This window comes from Chiloscyllium punctatum, chromosome 6 (genome assembly GCF_047496795.1).
Source record: "Chiloscyllium punctatum isolate Juve2018m chromosome 6, sChiPun1.3, whole genome shotgun sequence".
Lineage (NCBI taxonomy): Eukaryota > Metazoa > Chordata > Chondrichthyes > Orectolobiformes > Hemiscylliidae > Chiloscyllium > Chiloscyllium punctatum.
The window spans coordinates 56,954,056-56,977,779 of record NC_092744.1 but is presented as its reverse complement, the minus strand read 5'-3'; the positions used below and the strand labels follow the sequence as shown (position 1 = coordinate 56,977,779).

Sequence of the window (23,724 nt, the reverse complement as noted above, 5' to 3'; positions counted from 1 at the left end):
TTGCCCATAGATCTCTTATATTTATCCCCTCTCACCTTAAGCCTATGCCCTCCAGTTCTGGGCTCCCCGACCCCAGGGAAAAAAAAAAAAAAAAAAACTGTATTTACCTTTTCCATGCCCCTCAATTTTAAACCTCTATAAAAAAAGGTCAGTCCCAGCCTGTTCAGCCTCTCCCTATAGCTCAAATCCTCCAACCCTGGCAACATCCTTGTAAATCTTTTCTGAACTGTTTCACAACGTCTTTCCTATAGGAAGGAGACCAGAATTGGACCCAATATTCCAACAGTGGCCCAACCACTGTCCTGTACAGGCGCAACATGACTTCCCAAGTCCAGTACTCAGTACGGTAACCAAGAAAAGAAAGCATACCAAACACCTTCTTCATTATCCTATCTATCTACCTGCGACTCCACTTTCAAGAAGCTATGAACCTGCACTCCAAGGTCTCTTTGTTCAGCAACAGTCCAGAGGACCTTACCAATAAGTGTACAAGTCCTGCTAAGATTTACTTTCCCAAAGTGCAGCACCTCGCATTTATCTGAATTAAATTCCATCTGCCACTTCTCAGCCCATCCGGTCCAGATCCTGTTGTAATCGGAGGTAATCTTCTTTGCTGTCCACTACACCTCCAATTTTGGCGTCATCTGCAAGTTTACTAACCGTACCCCTTATGCTCGCATCCAAATCATTTATGGAAATGACAAAATGTAGAGGACCCAGCACTGATCCTTGTGGTACTCCACTGGAGACCTGTGACCAGTCTGAAAAACAACCCTCCATCACCACCACCACCACCTTCTGCCTACTACCTTTGAGCCAGTTCTGTATCCAAGTGGCTAGTTCTCCCTGTATTCAGTGAGAACTAACCTTGCTAAACAGTCTCCCATGGGGAATCTTGTCGGACGCCTTACTGAAGTCCACATAGATCATATCTACTGCTCTACCCTCAATCTTCTTTGTTACTTCATCAAAAGAAAACTCAGTCAAGTTTGAGAGACATTATTGCCCACACACAAAGCCATGTTGACTATCCCTAATCAGTCCTTGCCTTTCCAAATGCATGTACATCCTGTCCCTCAGGATTCCCTCCAACAACTTGCCCACCACCGACAATCAGGCTCACCGGTCTATAGTTCCCTGGCTTGTCCTTACCACCCTTCTTAAACAGTGGCACCACATTAGCCAGTCTTCCAGCACCTCACCTGTGACGATCGATAATACAAATATCTCAGCAAGAGGCCTAGCAATCACTTCTCTTAGCTTCCCAGAGTTCTAGGGCACACCTGATCAGGTCCTGGGGATTTATCCACCTTTATGCGTTTCAAGACACTTCCTCCTCTGTAATATGGACATTTTGCAAGATGTCACCATCTATTTTCCTACATTCTATATCTTCCAGATCCCTTTCCACGGTAAATGCTGATGCAAAATACTCCTCATTTAGTATCTCCCCTATTTTCTGCAGCTCCACAAAAAGGCTGCCTTGCTGATCTTTGAGGGGCCCTATTCTCTCCCTAGTTACCCAGTTGACATTAATGTATTTGTAAACTCCCTTTGGATTCTCCTTAACCCTATTTGCTAAAGCAATGTCCCTACCGATTTCCTTCTTAAGTATACTCCTACTGCCTTTATACTCTATGGATTCACTTGATGTATTCTGTTTATACTGGACATATGCTTCCTTTTTCTTAAAAAAACCTTCAATTTCTTTAGTCATCCAGCATTCCCTATATCTACCAGTGATATACTTTCTCTGGATTCTTGATCTCATTTCTGAAGGCTTCCTAGTTTTCAGCCATCCCTTTACCTGCGAATATCTGCCCCCAGTCAGCTTTTGAAAGTGCTTGCCCAATACTGTCAAAATTGGCCTTTTTCCAATCTAGAATTCAACTTTTAGATCTGGTCTATCCTTTCCCATCACTATTTTAAATCTAATAGAATTATGGTTGCTGACCCCAAAGTGCTCCCCCACTGACACCTCAGTCACCTGCCCTGCCTTATTTCCCAAGGAATTGGTCAAGTTTTGCACCTTTTCTAGTGGGTACATCTACATACTGAATCAAAGTTTTCTTGGACACACTTAACACGATGGCAGTCCCAGTCTATGTTTGGAAAATTAAAATCCCCTACCATAACCACCCTATTATCTTTATAGATAGCTGAGATCTCCCTCTGATTATTAGAGGGTCTGTAGTTCAATCCCAATAAAAAGGTGATCATCCCTTTCTTATTTCTCAGTTCCAACCAAATAACGTCCCTGGATGTATTTCTGGGAATAACGTCCCTCGGTACAGCTGTAACGCTATCCCTTACCAAAAACACCACTCCCCTTCCTCTCTTGCTTCCCTTTCTATCCTTCCTGTAGTATTTATATCCTGGAACATTAAGCTGCCAGTCCTGCCCATCCCCAAGCTATGTTTTTGTAATTGCTATGATTGTTTTTAACCTGTGACTGCAGATGCTGGAAACCAGATTCTGGATTAGTGGTGCTGGAAGAGCACAGCAGTTCAGGCAGCATCCGAGGAGCAGTATGATTTTACTGCTCCTCGGATGCTGCCTGAATTGCTGTGCTCTTCCAGCACCACTAATCCAGAAATTGCTATGATATCCCAGTCCCATGTTCCTAACCATGCCCCGAGTTCATCTGCCTTCTCGGTTAGGCCTCTTGCAAATGAAATAAAGGTAGTTTAGTTTAATTTGTCAACCCTACCTTGTCCCTGCCTGCTCCGACTGACTCACTTCTGTTCTCAACTGTACCAGTCTGAGATTGATCTCTTTCCTCACTATCTCCCTGGATCCCCCACCTTACTGGTTTAAATCCTCCTGATTGTGCAGGTCACTTCTACCCAAAAAAAGTGATTCCAATGATTCAAAAGTGAATACTTCTTCCATACATCAGTTTCGCAGCCATATATTCATCTGCTCTGTCCTCCTATTCCTGCCCGCACTAGCTTGTAGCGACGGGAGTAATCCAGAGTATCTCCTTTAAATTCCTGCCTAACTCTCTAATCTCCCTTCAGAATCTCAACCATTTCCCTTCCCATGTCATTGGTTCCAATGTGGACAATGACCCCTTGCTGGCCCCACTCCCCCTTGAGAACATTCTGCACCCTCAGAGACATCCTTGATCCTGGCAGCAGGGAAACAATATACCATTCTGCTTTTTTGCTGCTGGCCACAGAAAGGTCTAACTGTACCTCAGACTAGAGTATCCCCCAACATATTTGATCTCTTGGAACCTAATGTACCCCTCGTTGCATTAGAGGCAGTCTCAATACCAGAAACTTGACTGTTCATGCTGTGTTCCCCTGAGAATCCCCTACATTTTCCAAAACAGCATACTTGTTTGAAATAGGAATAGCCACAGAAGACTCCTGCACGAGGTGCCTACCTCGTCGACCTTTCCTGGAGTTAACCCATTTGTGTGACTGTATCTGAGACTTTCCAACCTTCCTATAACTGCCATCCATCACATTGCTTGGGTCTCTAACCAATCCATTTGATCTGATAAAATTCGCAACCAACAGCATTTGTTGCAGATATAATCTGCAGTGACCCCTTAAACTCTTTAAATTCCCACATCTGACAAGAAGCACACGTCACTCTAATAAAGGCCATTTTTGCTCCTTCACGATCTACAGACCCAGAAAATAACAGTTTTATTCTTCTATAAAATCCTGCCCCAGATAAAATAAGCCATAAACTATAAATTTAAAGTTTAGTCAAGAGACATACCTCAAAAAGAACCCACTCTTCTCACTGCTGCAGACTTTCTGTAGGCCACACTTAAAAACAATTCACTTATCGGTTTCTGTGCTGTGAACTCCACCCAAACAATTTCTCCAAGTTCAGTTGTGAATTTCACTGTTAGTTTTCCCCACACACGCTCCGATGTCCAGCGATACATGAATTCAGACAGCAAAGGCAGTAATCACCAGGGTTCCAGATTCAATTCCACCCTTGGGTGACTGTCTCCCAGTATCTGCGTGGGTTTCCTCCCACAGTTCAAAGATGTGCAGGTCATGCTAAATTGCCCATAGTGTTAGGTGCATTAGTCAGAGGGAAATGTGTCTGGGTGGGTTACTCTTCAGGAGGGTCGATGTGGACTTGTTGGGCTGAAGGACCTGTTTCCACAGGGGAGGGAACCTAATCTAATGTAAATCTAACTGTGCAGGTACACTGTGGGGTGTGTGTTCTCTCGCTCTCTCCTACGCAGACCTCACCAATTTGCTTCCTTTGTCTCTTCTCCTTTTTAAAACTGCTGTTGTGTCGGTTTTTTCCCCAAAGTTCCAAAACAATGTAAACAGCATATAAAACAGTAATTGCTGCCACTAGAAAATGGGTGAGGAAACCACCTCCCGCACCTAAAATACCAAAAGAAAAAGCACCTGTTACAGCCAGAACTTTTTCCCGTCAATCTTTGGTAACCCAGAATCCTTGTCAAATTCCTGAAGTTGGGAACATGTGTGGCAGTGATGTGAATGGATGTCCTTTACCCCCAAATCCACAGGATTTTTAACAAATCACTTTCGGAATGTGGGAATCACAGGTTCAGCCAGTGATTATTGCTGATCCCTAGTTGCTCTTGAAGCACTAGTCCATTTGGTGTAGGCGGACCCATAAATGTCATTAGGAAAGGAGTTCTAGGATTTTTATCCAGTGACATTGAAGGAATGGTGATTATATTTCTAAGGTCAGGTGGTGGCGTTGCCATATATTTGCTGCCCTAGTCCTCCTGGACTATAATGGTCATGGGTTTTGAAGGTGCGGTCTAAAAAATAACCTTGGTGAATTTTTATGCAGTGCATTTTGTAGATGGTACAATGTTGCTAAAGAACACGGTTGGTGGATGTGTGTGTATACACATGATGCCAATCCTACAGGCTGCTTTGTCCTAGGTGATGTTGAGCTTCAAAGTGTTGGAGGTACACTCATTCAAGCAAGTAGGGAGTATTCTATCACAGTCCCGACCTGTGCCTTGTAGATGGTGGACAAGCTTTGGTGAGTCAGGAAGCGAGTTACCCACTGCAGGACTCCTATCCTCTGACCTGGTTTTGTAACCACAGTTTTTAGAGGACTAGTACAATTCAATTTCTGGTCAAATGGTAACCGCCAGGATGTTGATAATGGAGGATTCAGTCATAGTAATGGCACTGAATGTCGAGAGGCAACGGTTAGATTCTCTGTTGGAGATTGCTATTGGAGTGGGCTTACTGCATGTGAACGCGGACTGCTTTGATCTCTGAGTGGCTGTGATTGGTGCTGAACATCCCCAGTTCTGACCTTAACGAGGGAAGGAAGGTCATTGAAGCAACTGAAGGGAGGTTGGGCTAAGGACAGTGCAGGAGGTGTTTTCAGTACTTTTTACTGACAATGTGTTCCTGGAAAAGCGCAGGTCAGGCAGCATCCAAGGAGCAGGAAAAAAAAACACACGATGTTTCGGGCATAATTCCTGAAGAAGAGCTTATGCCCGAAATGTCAATTCTCCTGCTCCTTGGGTGTTGCCTGATCTGCTGCGCTTTTCCAGCAAAACATTTTTCAGCTTGGATCTCCAGTCCTTACTTTCTCCTCAGTAAAAAGTACACCAGCTCTGAAGAAGTGAACTCTTTAATCATCAGGGCCACAGGCCTTGTTGTGCCACTTCTTGCAGCTCTCCCATTGGAGATTGTAGAATCCATGGGTGAACATCAGGGTACTGGGAGATTGCCTGGAGACCAGCTGTCATTGTTAATCCAGGGTATTTGAAAAATGTTTTTTGCAGAATTGATGGATGGCGTTGCTATTCATCAGAAAACCACATTGTGAGCCAGGGAGTTTTGTCCATTTGTTATGGTCTCTAGAGGCTTTAAGGCATCTTTACATGAAATGGTGGTCAGCATATTGTTGGAACTTTTCTTCCTAACACATGCAGTTTATCTTCCAGATTTATACGTGAACATCAGCCTCAACTGGTTGAAGTGCTGCCTCCCTGACTTGTGATCCTCGCAGGCAATGTTAGCTGTTCAGTTTTGTTCTCAGAAAATTGTATATTTCAACACTTTCATTAAACCAGGCCTGTTACAGATGATGCTCAATTCCAATGGTCTGAACACAGCCTAGTACAGCAAGTTGGTTTAATTCCATTATTCTAAACTGGGGTTGGGTTTGTGAAGATGTTTTCAGATTGGTTGAGAGCTGCACTCGAAATTCCCCTCTTCAGTCAGGTTCCTCTACAGCAGAGATATATCTCTTCTTTCACTTGGACCTTTGTGTCTGGTGACATCTGACTGCTCGTTGCCAGATGGCTTAGATGATAAACACATTCATCAGAACCCCACAAGAATAGGAGTAATACAGACATCACTTTGAACTATAACCTGAACAATAACACTAGCTGTAAATAGAGAATATCTCCTTGTGCTTTTATATTTGCCCGGTCAGTGGACAAAAAAGTGTCAGTTAAAGTGAGGCTATACTTTAATTAGTAAAAGCATTCCATTTACTTTGGATTTTCCCACCATTTTATCCAGACAGTGTCATGGCCAACTCTGGCACAAGTCCTAGAAGAACGAGAGAGATTTTCTTCTTTTGGGATGGCTATGAAGATTCCACGAGGGTCGGAACAGAACATTTGTTGACCATCTTTATTGGAGTCCAGGGCCAAGGCATAAGCACTGATGATAATCACATATTAGCCATGACTGAGCCTCATGGTCTTTCATTTAAAGATTTGGAGTTCTGTCTGTGCATCCAAAATCCTCTTGGAGTGGCAAAGTCAACTCTGTCAATATGACTATCACTGTCGGTCTTAAAGTGTATTCCTACTAGTTCCTTCAGATGGGTCTATCAGAAAGGAGGGTCTCTCTGAAGGTGACAATGTCAATTTGGAGCCTTCATAGTCCAAGTAATGTGATTGCGGGTCTTCTTCGCAGACGGTCACCCTTAGATTAAACATTAATTACAAACATTGCTCCATATGGAACAAGCCCAATTATTGCTGAATTCAGAACTTCTGAAGAGTTTTCCACAGAATACAAAAGACATCTAACACAAGAGAGAGCATGGAAACATATCATGAAGGGGATGCTTCCACAAATGAGGCATCCAGAATAACTCTGGAGTGTTGCAACAATAGGCTTGGTCATTTGCCAGTGCACATTTTGTCCCTTATTTTGATTTCTGGGGCTACATTTTAGTTTTTAGGGGAGGAGATTTTCTTTTTATCCTCACTAACTCCTTTAGGTGCTGTAGTTACAGGGAAACATTAGCTTATACATTTGTGTTTGCATGTAGGGTATTTGGAAATGAACAGAAACAGATTGAGAATCCCTCAATATCTTCAACCATCACACGAGAAAACCATTAATGTTTTAGGTAGCACAGTATTTAAACTGACATGAAGCAACAAGCACAAATTAGCAAGAGATTTTAAAAACCTAATACACTTCTACACATGAAAAATAATCATACTAAATTCACTTTCCACAGCTGAGATTTTGGCTATTGTGTTGTCATACTTCTCCCCCACAGTTCTAGCCTCACCTCCACCACCCCCACATACCTTCACTCTCTTCTGTCCCCCATTCAACCTCTATATCCCTGGTAGCCATCTTTCTCTTCCTTTTGGCTCGTGACTAAATAGCCACTTTTCCAAGAAGCAACTCTGCACTTTCCCTCCTCTTCCAGGAAAAGTCACTGGCCCCAGTCCCAGCTTCACCGGAGGTCCTGCAAACCACTACTGGCTCCTGGTTCCTTGCTCTGCATCTGGATCTCCTGCTCCCTCATTGCTGGTATAAACCACACTGCTTACTGCACTTCCAGTCAGAAGTTGTTTCTCTCCTATGTTTACTGCAGATAGGTTCACTATAAATTTATTACTAGTGTTCAGAGCAGAGAATCAGTTGATTGGAAGAGCAGCTCCTCATTGTTTCCTTCCATCCAATAATGTTCACAGGTCCCTCTGAATGAATTTTGGGATTGATTTATTCATCGCCTGTGTATTTGAGTGTTGTGCTATGTGTCCCACTATCTGGTCTAACTAACAAAACACATTGCGTATTGAAGATTGCATTCTCCTGAAGGAGTTGCAAATGACAAGCCATCTTCAACACTGTACTTTTCATTCCCCTGCTTATTCCCTTTAACATACCACACTCTTCCAGGATCTAAACCCTTCACATCTCAACAAGCTGGAATATTAGTCTTCCTTTCAAGCCCACGTCATTGACTATAGAAGATGGAATGGCTGCTCACTTCGCAATATTATTCTATGTGCAGAAGGAACACTTGGCCATCTCTCTGGAGACCAGAATGCAATTGAAAATTATGTTGGTGGTCTTCCCCACCTTTGCCAGATCCTACCATTTGAGCTCCCAGTTCAACAATTCAAGATGCAACTTATTAACCAAGCAAACATACCTCAAGTTCCTCAAACATGAGAGAAGGTTTATCCTTCAGTTTGAGAAATATTTCCAATTAATGGGATCACGAGTATTTTTAACAGTAAAATTAAGAAGGTAGTTCAGCTGATTGTTTGAACAATTCAAATTTTTTTAAAAAAAAGGTAGCTGCTTACCTATTGAAGAAATACTGTAGTGAGCACAAATCTGAAGCAGTGCAAAGCAGTTTACTAAAGGTGAGGTCACACTGCCAATAATTGTTGCAGCATGTTTATGACTGTGACCAAACAACGCAGCAGACATAACATGAAAAATTGAAATAAGCACACCCTCAACACACCCACGGTCCACACAGATACCAAAAAAATCCGTCATGCATGTTTCTATCAGTATGTTGTGTTTGGGGTGTATGACTAGTTGTTTGCAACCACAGGAATTACAATTAAAATGATTGTTTATCAAAGAGATGGTGTTCTAATAAGTGCAGACTTTGCTAACACAAAAATCTGTGTCTTTACACAAGTGAAGCCTTTATTATTGCTGCTTTACTTCAGCAGGTGTGTGCAGAACAAGGTTAATAAACAGCTTTGTGCTAACACTTTACTGGTTCATCAGCAAAATCAGAAGTATGCTTAGTGAAACAGTACTACTTCAGGAAAGGTTCCCAAGCGATTGAACTCATGTCTGATAAAAGGAATATTTGCATAATGCAAGTGCCAGACAATGATCTCCAAAAAGAGAACATATTGTTAAATTCCCATTCAACAATATTCTGGGGTGACAATTGACTGGAGACTTAACTGAACTAGCCACATAAATACTAGAAAACCAATTCAGAGGCTGGGAATCCTGCATCAAGCACGTTCCCAAAAACGTTGCCCTTTCCTCTTCTGGGCAGAAGTGTAAGAGAGGTGTGGTGGAATATTCAGTTCCTTGGATGAGTGAAGACTTGATGGGCCAAACATCTATCTGCACCATAGGGACTCTATGATCTACAAATGCAGGTCCAATACATTCAGCAGTCAAAGTCCAAGTAGCCTGGTTTGTCAGTACTCCATTTAGCACCTTATATATTTGTTCCTCTATCACTGGCATAGAACAGCAACAATGTGGACTATTGACAAGATGCAATGCAGCAACTCACTAAAGCACCTTTGAAAGGACTTCCCAAATATGTGACCTCTACTATTTATAATTAGAAAGGGGAGCAGATGCTTGGTGAACACCACCATCTCCTAGTTCCCCTGCCAAATCATACCCCATTCTGACTTGGAACTTCCGTGTTGCAGTTTTTCCACTGTTGCTGAATCAACAATCTGGACTTCCTTTCATATAGCACTGCAGGTGCATTTAAAAATCACAGGGAGGACAAGGTCTCAAGAAGGTGGCCACCACTATATTTGCAATAATGGTTTCACACCAAATGCTGTCTTTTACCAATAATGCTCACATCGCAGAAGTTAATAATTGGAAGAAAAAAAAATGAACACCACTTCCATTCGGAGTTGAGTTTTGTTCTTTCAACCTTTACACATCAAATTCAAATATCAGTTTGCAAACGTGCACACAGTCTGGAATATCTAAACTAAAACCGTCACTAAATAAAGATAATTTCTTACCACACTATGTTAAGGACTACCTGAGATAGGGATCCTTTTCCACAATTCAATAGATCTCTAGGATAATCTTCCAATGTTTAAAAAATACAGTGAGGACAGTTTCGGAATTTCTGGATGTCATAGGTGCCTTCTTTATAGAAGGACAATCATGAACTATTGGTGTACCTGAATGAGGTCTACAGTTTTTAATTCGCTCGAAGCCAGTCACAAGACACTGCAACAGATTGAAAGCTGTTTTCTCCCACGGCTATAACAAAGTGATTAAAAAGAATAGCATTAGAATTTATACAACAGCACATAGCATTCCACAATGAAGAACTTCAGTATTGACTGAAGTTTAATAGCTATCCTTTGTAAAATCAGAAATCCCTGGAGTAATTCACCACAATTTTTGTTGCAGATTATGTTCTGATTATAAAGGGCAATGCTGAATTTATGGAGAACGCAATTTATCAACACTGAATTTTCTAATTTATAAATGCAGACCTTGATATATTATTTGACTCTAAAATCTGCAGAAAAGTGATTGATTTGAAATAACATGCTAGTAGTACTTCAAATAGTGAGTAAGAAATGCAACAGCATTAATATAAACATGAAAATACAATGGATCCTGGAAACTTCAACAATTTCACAAGCTAATCAACTCAAACTTTCTCAGCAAAGCGCTCTATTGTCAATAATGGAATTAAAACCACATCTACATTAAATATTATTAGGTACTGTCAGATAAAAGGTGCCAAGATCTTTTATATTTGCCTATTAGAATGCTCCCAACTCTTCAGCAGGCTTTGCCTAGATTCATGAACTAATTTACCCATCATGGTTTTCACTGGCATTTAAATCCTCTACCTCAATCAAAATATTGTAGACAATTTAATTCCCCTAAGGCAGTTATAATGGTGACCTCATTGACTGCATGAATTCACAGGGTTTTACCAAACAGCAATACAAGATTATTTTCCCCATCAAGTTTTGCTGGTACCTGCCTCCCAAGATGATTCTTTATTACAAAATATTTGCCAAATCCTCATATGTGTACCTTATTTTAAAAATGAGTTTTAGATGGTGTGTTTTTAAAATTCTACAGTGTTAGAAAATGTATGACAAGAATATGGCTGGAATTGCTCTACTGTGTTAATGTGGCATGATTAGAGCAAAGATCCCTCATAGCAAAATTATATACGATCAAGGAATGATGGGAATCTCAAATCACAGATTTTAAGTTTCATGCAAACAAATGCATATGGAAGAAAAGACAGTCCAAAATAACTTGTAGCAAATCACGAAGCTTCTAAGAGCACTATCCAAACCTTCAACTTCTGCCAGTAGAAAAACTAGAGGAGCATGTACATGGGAACACAACCATCTGAAAAACCCCTCTAACGCAATCATCCTATCTTGAAATTATATTGCTATTCCTTCACTATCACTGGATTGAAATCTTTGAATTCTGTACCAAACCCCACTTGTGCTGTATTTACAGCACATAGACTGCAGTGGTTAAAGAAGGTAGCTTATCACCACCTCGTGTTTCAAGCCATAAATGGAATATCGGTTGTCTTGCAAATTTCCATCTCTATATGAAAAAATAGATTAAATAGTTAAAACAAGTTAATGGAATTGAATTGGAAAACAAAAAACAAAAAAGTGTTGGTCATTTAACTCCTATTCCAATTCAACAATTCTTGTTGTTCTTACTTATTCCAAATTTTCACTGTTCCACCATTGATATTTGTGGTTTCAGCCTTAAATTCTAGATTTGCTTCCCTAAACTAATCCCCTCTCTCCTACTTTAAGACACCCTTTGAAATTCAACTCTTTGAATTTTGATCATGTTAACTTTTGTCAGGTTTTGTTTGATAATGCTCCCGTGAAACACAGATGCTTCATTACGATAAGGGCACACCATATTAGTACAAGTTGCTGTTGATATTAGTATGTTTACACTGGGTCAGAAATAAGGCACATGAATTCCTGATTGAAGAGCTCTCTTACAATGTTATTTTTCTTATGTATATTATTCTTGTGGCTACAGTTACAACATCTAAAAACCATTGACAGATACCCAGATAGAAAAGACTTAGAGGGGCAAGGGTCAAATGAAGGCAGAGGGACTAGTTCAGTTTAGGAAACCTGGTCAGCATGGATGAGATAGGCCTAGCAGCCTGTGTCCGTGCTACGTATGACTCCATTTTCAAAGGCTTTCCATTAAGGTTGGTAAAGCACATCCCATTTTGCGGTCAGCGATTGAGGTGGGGCTGACTCTTTTCTGAAATGTCTTGTACCACTTGGTCTCCTTTGTATGGCTGATAGCTGCCTTCCCTTGCTGAAAGTCTACCATCTTCCTGGAAGAAAAGTTACCAGCAAATACAAGGCTTCATTAGTAAACCAGCATTTTAGCTCTCAAATGGCTTCGACCATTTTACACAGTTGTTGTACTGTCCAAATAGATTACCAAAAAACTTTTCTTTTCAGCCAATCAACAGCTAATTAACGTGAAAGGTTTGTCTCTAGTTTAGTTTGTGTGCAGCTTGTTATACTAATTCCAGTTTTTCAAAAAAAAAAGTATATAATTTACACTTGGGAGTAGTTGTGAAACCTGAACAACTTGCTTTTTAAGTTGATTATGTCCAAATCAACCTGCAATCATAATTTCTAAACAAAGCCAATCATGATCATTTCAGCTTCTTGTCCTTCTTTCAAGGACAATGTCACGATTTCAGACATTATTTAGACCATAAGAAATAGGAACAGAATTAGACTATTTGATCCATCCAGTCTGCTCTGCCATTCAATCATGACGGTTATGTTTCTCGATCCCATTTTTCCATCTTCTCCCTGTAACTTTTGAACCCATTGTAATCAAGAACCTTTCTATCACTGTCTCAAACACAATGACTTAGCCTCCATAGCCTTTGGTGCCAATGAGTTCTACAGAATCATCACCTCCTGACTGAAGAAAATCCTCTTCATCCCAGTTCTAAGGGGTCGTCCTTCATTATTTTGGCTGTGGCTTTGGCTCCTAGTCTCTCCTGCTAGTCCTCTGCATCCACTCTTATCCAGGCCTTTTAGTGTTCTGTAAATTTCAATCAGATTCCACTCACATCCTTCTAAACTCCATTGAATACAGAGTCCTTAACTGTTCCTCAGAACGAGCCATCCAGTATTCCAAAAGTGGTCTGACCAGAGCTTTATGCAGTCTCAGCTGTACATCTCTGCCCCTGTATTCTAGGCTTCTTGAAGTGAATGCAAACATTGCATTTAACTTCCTAACTGCTAGCTGAACCTGCATGTAACCTTAAGAGAATCCTGAAGTAAGACTCCAAAGTTCCTTCATGCTTCAGATTTTTGAAGCCTTTTACCATTTCAAAAATATTCTTTGCCTCTTTTTTCTACTAAGTGCATAACCCCTCACTTTCCCACTTGGTTTCAAGATGGTGGCAGAGTCAGATGCTCCAGCTGGAGCTTCTCTGCTTCACTTTTTTCCTCATTTTTCCCCTAATTTTGAGAGTTTTTAAAAAGAACTTTTAGCTTACTTAGGAGGGGAATGAAGGAGGCCAGTGCAGGTCCCAGACAGAGGAGATGGCCCGAGTTTTGAAGCCTGGTGAGTTCTGGAGAGATTAGATTATATTCCCTATGGTGTGGAAACAGGCCCTTCAGCCCAACAACTCCATACTGACCCTCCGAAGAGTAACCCGCCCAGACCCATTCCCCTCTGATGGATGCACCTAACACTATGGGCAATTTTCCTGACTTACGCAGACAGGGAGAATGTGCAAACTCCACACAGAGTCTCCGGAGGCTGGAATCGAATCTGGGACCCTGGTGCTGTGAGGCAGCAGTGCTAACCACTGAGCCATCCCAGAGTTGGACTGGTGTAGTCTAGAGGCTTGGTGCTGGCACAGACTGGGTGAAGGGATTGTAAATCAAGTACTTTTTCCTTTATTTTTATTCTCCAGCTGGTCTGTTATCTATTATTCTTGCACTTTTGTACCAAATACTTAAGTTTCTGTACAGAGGTATCTTGCACCTAAAATGGAGCCATAAGCAGTGACATTGCCAACTTTTCATGTGCACTTTTGAGCACACATGACAAAAAGCTAATTCAATTAAATACAATTTGTATCCCATCTGCCACTACTTTGGCCACTCTGCTAGACTGTTCAAGTTCTTGTGCAGCCTCTGCTTTTCAACACCACCTGTCCCTCCAGTTATCTTTGAGATATCTGCAAACTTAGCAACAATACCCTCAGCTCTGAGCATGTAGAACGTGGATAATTGTGGTCCCAATACTGACCCATGCAAAACTCCAATCATCACTGGCTGCCATCTTGAAAATGATATCTTTATTCTTACCCTCTGCTCACCAGTCAGTCAGTCCTCTGTTGTTGCCCCTAACACTATCTTATTTAGCAGCCTCTTGTGTGGCAGCTTGTCAAAGGTCTTCTAGAAATCACATCCATTGGGTCTCCTTTGTCTAACTTGTTCATTGTCCTGACTTGTCAAACATGATTATCTTTTGAAGAAGATGTGCTGCTTCAGCCCTATTTTACCAAGTACTCTGCAATTGCATCATTAATGATGACTCTAAAAACGTTACTGAAGAAAAAAAATGTCACCATCTACCAATCCTCAGGACTCTAACTTCAGTGATTCCTTGAAAAATGACCACCAATGCCTCTCTGATCTCTGCAGCTAACTCCTTTAGAACTCAGGTGTGATCCATCTGGTCTAGGTCATTTATCCACTTTCAGGCCTTACAGCTTCCCCAGCACCTTCTCTTTACTGAAGATGAACGCTACACTCACCTGTACCCATAATTCTCTTGATGTTTTAGTTTGCTGCTGGTGTCTTCAACTGTGAAAACTGATAGACTCAGTGGAGGAACTTTCTTTCTTTCCCATTACTACTTTTCCAGCAGTCCAATATCCACTCTTGCTTCTGTCTTGCCTTTTACATATCCAAAAAAAAATTTATAAACTTCTTTCCTATTACTAACTAGCTTACCGTCATAGTTTATTCTGAGTTTTTTTTTAAATGTTAGCCTCTGCTGCTGTTTTAAAGGCAGTTCTCTGACTTCCCACAAATCTTCACCACATTGTATGCTTTTCCTTTTAAGTCACTGACCTCCCTTGTCTGCCAAAGTTGCCACATTCCCCCTATCTTAGTATGTTTCTTCTGCCTTGTTGCTTTTGAGATACATTTCACTTGACATGTAGTTTCAAACATAATTTTCATTTTTAGAACTAAGTGCCATGACCTAAACAAATCACCACTTGCATAATGCTATAAACAATTGCCTTCCTAACACTAATTGCACCAGTCCAGTTTGCTGGTCAGCATTCAGACAGATTGAAACTATAATATCTGGATTAGCATTTGTTTGTATGTTTGATTTAAGTTGCAGAAAGTCAGAATAGTGACTAAAAAAAAAGTAAACTTTAAACAAAGACAAAAGGTTTTTGTTAAAGGAACAGGAACTTCAAATTAGATTCTGTACAGAAAACTAGAAAGACAGGTCCTGCCACATATTTGCACTAGATCTTGCATTAACCTGCAGCCTGGTTTTAGTTAGCTTTCTGTCAGCATTAAAGAAACAAGAAAAAAATCTCACCTTTCCAAAATGTAGGATATTTAATAAAACTGTTGCTGCTTCTGTGGGAGAAGAGTCACAACTGTCTGTAATTCATCTAAAGTGAAATAAATCCTGCAAGTACTCAGCAGTTGAATTTGACACACCTGCCCCCATTTACTACTGTGAGCAATTGAAATGATTGACTAATAAAAACACAAGTTACTGATAAGCCGTAATACAGAAACTCATGCGTCTCCTTGGAGAAGGAGGCACCTCCCTATTTCTCAATGATTGTATTGAATGGGTTTGCTACAAATCAAGATTAGATGTTGTGGGCAGGCATTAATACAGTCACAAGCGAATGTGATAGCAAGGTGGCTGAATAATTCTGATAACTCTACCTGTATTCAGTAGGTTTTCCACATTAGTCACAATGTCAGATTGATTCATGCATTGAAAAATGTGCTGTGCATCCACTAAAATGCAGCCCAGAGTTCCATCAAATTGTGTGACATTACAGTTGGGCAGAGGGTGAAATGTATCTAAAAAGGCAGTGTTCATTTTATATATGTGCGGTGCATTTGTTTGTTGTGTACATCTACAATAATATTCAGAAAAACAAATTATGAATACTAAGTCAATAACGTGTAAACCAGGAGTGGTAATTGATTGTAATGTGATTGAGAAAGGTAGAATTAACTTGCTTACACCAGTTTATACCAGTTTTGGTGTATCACACTAGGTCATTTATAAAAATGGATGGCACTGAAATTCCCCTTCGATGTCTTAGTTTTTGAAGGAGGTATACATTTACATTCTTGTGGTTAATAATAAGTTTCACATCTGCAACATCTTAGAAAATATCTTGGTAAGCCGATGGAGACTGGTAAAGTCAGGGATTGAGACAAGTTAATTCGGTTAATTATAGCTTATCTTTCTGATTTTTATGTTTTTTTTATCATGGCACCTCATTATATTCTGAATGGTGCATTTATTTTGACTTTCATTCCCTTATATGGCAAGTTATCCAAAATATCTTACTCTACAAGTAAAGACAGAGAGGGGAGTTTTCTTAGGATGTTTCAAATGGGTTTGGGCTGCGGCAAGGGAAGACATTAGGTAGCAAGAGGGAAAAAACAGATAGAAAGGTATGAGTCAGGATCCCATATCATCCTGCCTTCTCCCATTGGCCCAGATTTTCTGATGGCTTGACAGTTGTTATTCCAGCATTGATGGAAATTACCTGGGAAACTGAGCCTTCCTAGGGCAATTCCCCATATGCTTGGGAATCTCCCAAAGTCTCCATTTAAATTGGAGCCTTTGGGGATTCTGATGAAATTAAGTAAATTAATGATATAAAAAAATTAGATTATTAAGTATATAATCTAGTCTTGAGTAAGCACTTGAAACAGCTCCCTGATTACCCCACTCAATTCCCAGCTACATCTCCCCCAGAGACTTCAACACTCAGACTCTGACCTGGTACCCTTCCTCTCCACCCACCGGAATCAATTTGAACTTATCTCAAACCATGCCAACCCTACCCCACCACTACTATCACCACCACCACTGGACTGTGCCAGCCACCCTGGACACAATCACTCTCCCATCCCTGCCAGATCTGACCCGATCCAATCCTTCACCCCATTCATTGCCTCCCTCCCTGTCATCAGACCCAAGGGGCACCACCCCCCCTCAACTCTCCATTTCCCTGGTGGACCCGATTTCAGATTCTGTCACTGCCTTCTCCCTATAGTTGCTGCCAGACCTGCTGAGTTTCATGTAATTTTTGTTGTTGGTTCAGATTATTTAAAGTGCCGTTACTGATATTGTTGGGAGCGAAGAAACTTAATAAGGCCATTAGAAATAGGAACAGGAGTTATCTACTGCTGTGTGATTTTTAACATTGTAAAAATTGTTCACATACTTTAGCAGATCTTCTCAGGTTACGCACCTTCTTCTATATCACCTCTCAACTACCTTTGATGGAAAAACTAGCAAAACTATCAAATGACACATACTGGTGTGACTTGTCTACTTAAACATAGAGCACAAATATAACCACAGTGTTCATCTTCAAAATCCTCGAGTTTTTTTTAACTGTTTTTTTTTCCATCTGGGACTGTAGTTGTGGGTTTCAGCTTTAACTTTATTTTCTTCCTGCGTCTGGCATATTTTGTGTTCATGTTGAATTTAAGATCATGGAGATTTATGTCAGTGATCCTTTACATCTCAAACACCACAATCCTAGTGTTTTATCCTGGTGCTCCATTTGCTTATCTGGCCTTGTATGCTGCTCAGCCCGCTGTTCCGAGTATAGCCAGTTAACCAGCAGTGTATGCCATGTTGTGAGCAGGCAGGTGGGACTAGATTAGTTTGGGGTTATGTTCAGCATGGACTGGTTGGACCGAAGGGTCTGTTTCCATGCTGTATGATGCCATGCCTCTATGACTCTAAGTGAGGAGTTGGCACAATACTGGTTTGCAACCTGTTTCAACAGGAAAAGGCAGATCATGATTCACTTTTAAAACATTCTAAAGTGGGTGTAAGTGAACTTTTATCACATTAGTTTGGAAGATAGGATGCCAATGCAAAGAAATTTACGTATTCCCAAACAGCAAAAGATGCTAACACCTACTTTACACATTTTCCATATGAAAGCAGCACTTTTCTGATCTGATGTTTATTATTTACTGGCACTAAGCCAATCTAAGGCAACACTGGAGAATACAGCCTCATGTTTCTTCATTCAGTCTTGCACAGCAGCCAAGGTATATTAGGGTTTTGTTACTATTAGATAGATTTGCTGTGTTCACACATTTGGTCAAATGTCAGTATTGTCTTTCAGAATTTTAGCTCAGCATCATCAATTTTACATGAAAATGTTAACAAAGTGTTGAAATTTTTATTCACAGTAACAGTTCATACTTTGTTATGGCATAACAAAACATCTGGACTTTGAGGCCAGATACAAAAGTGTTGTTTTGATCTTGGCAATGGAAGCCATTGTCTTTGTACCCATTAGCTCATGTACTCACCTGAACATCAATTGGATCTGTTCTTGTGGTGTACTTGAAACTGGGTTCACTCAGTCAGCTGCTTTGCAATGTAGAGTGATGCCAACAGCATGTGTTCAAATCCTATATAACCACGTTAAACTCCCCATCATTTGTCTGTTTCTAGTGAGAGAACAGATCTATGGTCCTGTGGGACGATGGCAACTTTACTATGTGGTATGGTTCCATCTAGCAGAATAATATATCCGGTGTTCTTGTTTGTCCATTATATGATGGTCACGATTGTAGCTTTATTTGAAAGATTAGCACTGCTGCCTCACAGCGCCAGAGACCCGGGTTCAATTCCCGCCTCAGGCGACTGACTGTGTGGAGTTTGCACATTCTCCCCATGTCTGTGTGGGTTTCCTCCGGGTGCTCCGGTTTCCTCCCACAGTCCAAAGATGTGCACGTCAGGTGAATTGGCCATGCTAAATTGCCCATAGTGTTAGGTAAGGGGTAGATGTAGGGGTATGGGTGGGTTGCGCTTCGGCGGGGCGGTGTGGACTTGTTGGGCTGAAGGGCCTGTTTCCACACTGTAAGTAATCTAATCTAATCAAGAAAATCCCAGTTCTTGCTTTTAGGAGACCAATGCTATGCTGTAAACATGGACCCATGAACACCAGAATACTACTCAAGGGTACGAGTTATTAAATAGTATGATGCAGACTACCCATCCGCCAAGTTCATGTGGAAAATTTCCTTCCACTGGACCCATTTTACGTTAGCATTCATGAATAAAATTTCATTTCACCTTTGTGCAACCTTAACCCTTACAGTGGACAGTGAGGACTGCAGATGCTGGAGACCAGAGTTGAGAGCGTCATGTTGGAAAAGCACAGAAGGTCAGGCAGCATCCAAGGAGCAGGAGAATCAATGTTTCGGGCATAATTCCTGATGAAGGGCTTATGCCCGAAGTGTGGATTCTCCTGCCCTCAGATGCTGCCTGACCTGCTGTGCTTTTCCAGCACTACACTCTTGACCCTTACCCTTACACTGCCTGATGTAGCTATGTTTAGAATGTTCTGACTTGCATTTCCCTTTACTTAATATATATCTTGTGTGTCTTCAAACTGCTAACTTAGTGGTTTTTCATTGTTTTCCCCATCGTGGAAGGAAGAGAGCTGGAAGGCTGCTGGGTTTGTACTTGCCTTTAGGTACAGAGGCAGCCTCGTTTTCTTCCAGTCATATGCTGCTCTTTAAAGTAAGAGTTCCAAAACAATTCTAGGTGCTGTCTGAAAAATCAACAATTCTATCACAGTCATTTGAATGGGATGGCTGGGGTGTTGGCATGTGATGTTTTCCTGAGAGATATCACCAGCATTCATGTTAACTACTACCATTATTTTCTTGCTGGACACTTGCTCAGTCTATGTAGAGAACTGTTTGATCCTAGAGCAGTGCTGACCAATGTTCGCAACTAAATGCATATGGTTAGCTGGTTATGTTATTATAAACGATTGATTGTTTTTTCAGACCTGAATTTGATTTTATTTGATAATGAAGTGTGGATGCCTCAAAGCCAGCATTTATTGTCCATATTCCCCATGAGAATATCTCAGAGCCACCTTCTTGCAATACTGCTGACTGTGTGTGGTCTGTGTGCACCCACAATTTTGTTAGTTATAAAGTTTTAGAGTTTTGACCCAGCAGTTATGAAAGAAAGTGAAAATATTGTTTTAATTCTGGCTGATGTGAGACTTGAAGGAGAACCTGCATGTTTTCTTTGGTGGTACAGCCTGCCAGTTTGGTAAGAGCTGCTGGGGAAGACTTGTAGATAGTGCACATGGCTGCCACTTTTCTTAGTGGCAGAGGGCACATATGTTGAAGGTGATAGATGGGTGCACCAATCAAATTGGATGCTTTGTCCTGAATGATGTTGAGTGTCGGATGTTGCTGGAGCTTTTCCAGGCGTGTGAGCAGTACTTTCTCATGTTCTTGAGTTGTGCCTCACAGATGCTGGTAAGGCCTTGAGGAATTGAAAGGGAAGTTACTTGCCAGCAAATAACCACAGTGTTTGTACAGCTGGTCCAGTTAGATTTATGAGTGCACATGACTATGATGCCAAGGCATTGATGCAATACCAGGATAGCAAAATTGCTCAACAAATGGGTAGTCCGCAGTTGTATTGAAGAGGGAAGCTGAGTAGTGTGTCCCTGTGGTCAGAGGAATGCTGATGGCCGTTTATGTTGTGAAGCATGCTAACTTCAAAACGTCCTGAGATTGGTTGTCCATCTAGAAACTGTGCAAATATGCTATTGCTGGTTGGCAAGCCAGCAATTGAGGGAGTTTTTTTTTAGCTAGAAACTCTTGGCATGGACTCTCTATCTAGGGACATTGCATCAGTCTGGAATCAGAGTGACAATTAAGATAATGCACCTAATGATAGAAGTTTGGAATCAGTTACTTCTCTACAGAATGCAAGTATCTGAGAACTAAATCAGGTCATTTAATTTGCCATCCTGATGTCATAAACATTGACAACACCAGCTTGAATTTATAATTGTTAGCACCTCAATATAGAAAAGATCCCCCAAGGGACTTCATAAAAATAATCTGCTAAAAATCAATATGTGCCTAAAGTAGGGGATATTAGGAGTGGTTAGTCACATTTTAGTCAAACAAATTGATTTGAAAGAGAGAGCAGGCTGGCACTTAAAGAGATTTAAGGAAGAAATTACAAAGTTTGTGGCCTAGATTGTTGAGGGCAGAGCAGCCAGTGGTGATGGGATGACTCTTTCAAACTGAGATGAGAAGGAATTTATTCAATCGACAGGTGGTGAATCTGTGGAACTCATTGTCGCAGAAGGCTGTGGAGGCCAAGTCACTGAGAGTACTTAAGACAGAGGCAGATAGGTTCTTGATTAGTCAGGGGATTATGGGGTAATGGGGAAAAAGCAGGAGAATGTGGTTGAGAAACATGTCAACCATGTATGGATGGCAGAATCCCCAGTGGGCCAAATGGCTTAATTTAGCTTCTACATCTGATGGTCTTACAGTTAAATTCATTTTGGAATGTAAAAAAAATGCCAAACTTGAATGAGTAGGGAGTTTTTAGATAGTTAAAACAACTGTCAAAAAGGCTTTGGGGATAAGGAGTGGTGAGAAATTTAAACAGAAGTTTGGGAATTCTAAGTATGTGGTATTGAGATTGGGAGTCAATTTAGGTCAGCAAGCACATGGCCATTGGTGAGTGGCCTAATGATTCATGGTGTGTTTAATAAACAAAACCACGATCCCCAAATGACCGGAATGAAAAGTTAATAAACAAGAATTCACCTTATATTTGTACTTTAACCTACTAATCAAATTAAAGAGGATATGAATAATATATGATAATAATATAGCATTCATAACAAAGCAGATGAACTAATGGCACAGATCATAATGAATGATTATGATGTGGTAGGCATCACAGAGACTTGGTTACAGGGGGGTCAGGACTGGCAGTTAAACCTCCAAGGATTTTCAACTTATCGAAAAGACAGGGAGGTTGGCAGAGGGGGTGGGGTTGCCTTGTTAGTTAAGAACAAAATTAAATCCATAGCACTGAATGACATAGCGTCAGATGATGTGGAGACTGTGTGGGTGGAATTGAGGAACCACAAAGGCAAAAAAAACATAATTGGAGTTGTGTACAGACCTCCTAACAGTGGTCAGGACCAGGGACGCAACATGTACCGGGAAATAGAAAAGGCATGTCAGAAAGGCAAGGTCACGGTGATCATGGGGGACTTCAATATGCAGGTGGACTGGGTAAATAATGTTGCCAGTGGATCCAAAGAAAGGAAATTCATGGAATGCTTACAGGATGGCTTTTTGGAACAGCTTGTCATGGAGCACACAAGGGAGCAGGCTATTCTGGACCTAGTGCTTTGCAATGAACCAGACTTTATAAAAGATCTTAAAGTAAGGGAACCCTTAGGAAGCAGCGATCATAATATGGTAGAGTTCAGTCTGGAGTTTGAAAGAGAGAAGGCAAAATCGGATGTAATGGTGTTACAGTTAAGTAAAGGTAATTATGAGGGCATGAGAGAGGAACTTACAAAAATAGACTGGAAGCAGAGGCTAGCGGGGAAGACAGTAGAGCAAAAATGGCAGGAGTTTGTGGGTATAATTGAGGACACTGTACAGAGGTTCATCCCCAAGAAAAGAAAGATTATCCAGAGAGGGATGAGACAGCCATGGCTGACAAAGGAAGTCAGGAAATGTATTAAAGAAAAAGAGAGATCCTATAAAGTGGCCAAGAGCAGTGGGAAATCAGAAGATTGGGAAGGCTACAAAAACAAACAGAGGATAACAAAGAGAGTAATAAGAAAGGAGAGGATCAAATATGAAGGTAGGCTAGCCAGTAATATTAGAAATGATAGTAAAAGTTTCTTTCAATACATAAGAAACAAACTACAGGCAAAAGTAGACATTGGGCCACTTCAAACTGATGCTGGAAGCCTAGTGATGGGAGATAAGGAAATAGCAGGAGAACTTAACAAGTACTTTGCGTCAGTTTTCACAGTGGAAGACATGAGTAATATCCCAACAATTAAAGGGAGTCAGGAGGCTGAGTTGAGTATCATTGCCATTACAAAAGAGATAGTGCTAGAAAAGCTAAAAAGTCTTAAAATTGATAAATCTCCTGGCCCCGATGGGATACATCCTAGAGTTCTGAGAGAGGTGGCTGAGGAAATAGTGGAGGCATTGGTTGAGATCTTTCAAGAGTCACTGGAGTCAGGGAAAGTCCCGGGTGATTGGAAGATCGCTGTTTTAACCCCCTTATTCAAGAAAGGATCAAGACAAAAGATGGAAAATTATAGGCCAATTAGCCTAACTTCGGTTGTTGGTAAAATTCTAGAATCCATCATTAAGGATGAGGTTTCAAAATTCTTAGAAGAGCAGAGTCTGATTAGAACAAGTCAACATAGATTTGATAAGGGGAGGTCATGCCTGACAAACCTGTTGGTATTCTTTGAAGAGGTGACAAGTAGGTTAGACCAGGGAAATCCAGTGGATGTGGTCTATCTAGACTTCCAAAAGGCCTTTGATAAGGTGCCACAAGGGAGGCTGCTGAGCAAGGTGAGGGCCCATGGTGTTCGAGGTGA

At 41.0% G+C, this 23,724-nt stretch overlaps 1 protein-coding gene across 5 annotated transcripts in view; it reads right to left on the bottom strand.

The window, feature by feature from the left end:
- sptssb (serine palmitoyltransferase, small subunit B) overlaps positions 1-23,724 on the bottom strand; it is a 104,224-nt gene that overhangs the window by 15,901 nt on the left and 64,599 nt on the right. The window contains exons 1-2 of one of the 5 annotated variants that reach the window (XM_072572698.1): positions 15,615-15,765; positions 10,163-10,244 (exon numbers count right to left, since the gene is read on the bottom strand). The gene's annotated coding sequence lies outside the window, so the exon portion shown is untranslated. The other 4 variants (XM_072572694.1, XM_072572699.1, XM_072572702.1 and 1 more) reach the window with 4 other exon arrangements.